This window comes from Mandrillus leucophaeus, unplaced genomic scaffold, assembly GCF_000951045.1.
Source record: "Mandrillus leucophaeus isolate KB7577 unplaced genomic scaffold, Mleu.le_1.0 Scaffold448, whole genome shotgun sequence".
Classification (NCBI taxonomy): domain Eukaryota; kingdom Metazoa; phylum Chordata; class Mammalia; order Primates; family Cercopithecidae; genus Mandrillus; species Mandrillus leucophaeus.
The window spans coordinates 2,462,064-2,462,784 of NW_012104787.1; positions in this window are offsets into that span (position 1 = coordinate 2,462,064).

Genomic DNA, 721 nt, shown 5'->3' on the forward strand with positions numbered 1-721 from the left:
AAACTTTGCCTATCTTTCTTTCCCTAGAAGCGTAATTATTTTATCTTTCATATTTAAGCCAATGATCCATTTTGAACTAATTTTTGTTTGTAGAGGTTAAGGGTAATTTTTCTTCCCAGCATCATGTGTTGAAAAGACTACCCTTTCCCCCCAGTTGTGATGGTGCCTTTGTTGTAAATAGGCAACCACATATTTGTCGATCTATTTCCACACCCTCTATTATGTTCTGTTGTTCTATTTTGTCTTCCCTTATGCTAATAGCAACCTGTCTCAATTACTGTAGCTCTACAGTAGATCTTGATTTCTCATTCTGTTAAGTCTTTCCATTTTGTACCTTTTCTTCAAAATTGTATTGGCTATTATAGGGCTTCTGTATTTTCACCAAAAATTTTGCTTGGATTGTACTGAATCTATTAGTCAATTTAAGGGAGAATTGACATCTTAACTATGCTACATGTTCCAATCCATGAACCTGGCATCTCTCCATTTATTGAAGTCTTCTCTAATTTCTTTTAGCAATGCTTAACAATTATTTGCACATCTTTCATTAGACTTCATTTGTAGGTATTTGATGTTTTCTGATATTCTTATAAATGATGTACGTTAAAAATTTTATTACCTCTCCGTTTTTATTTATTTATTTTTAGAGACAGCATCTCACTCTGTCACCCAGGCTAGAGTCCATTGGCACAAATATCAGCTCACTATAACTTCAAATTCC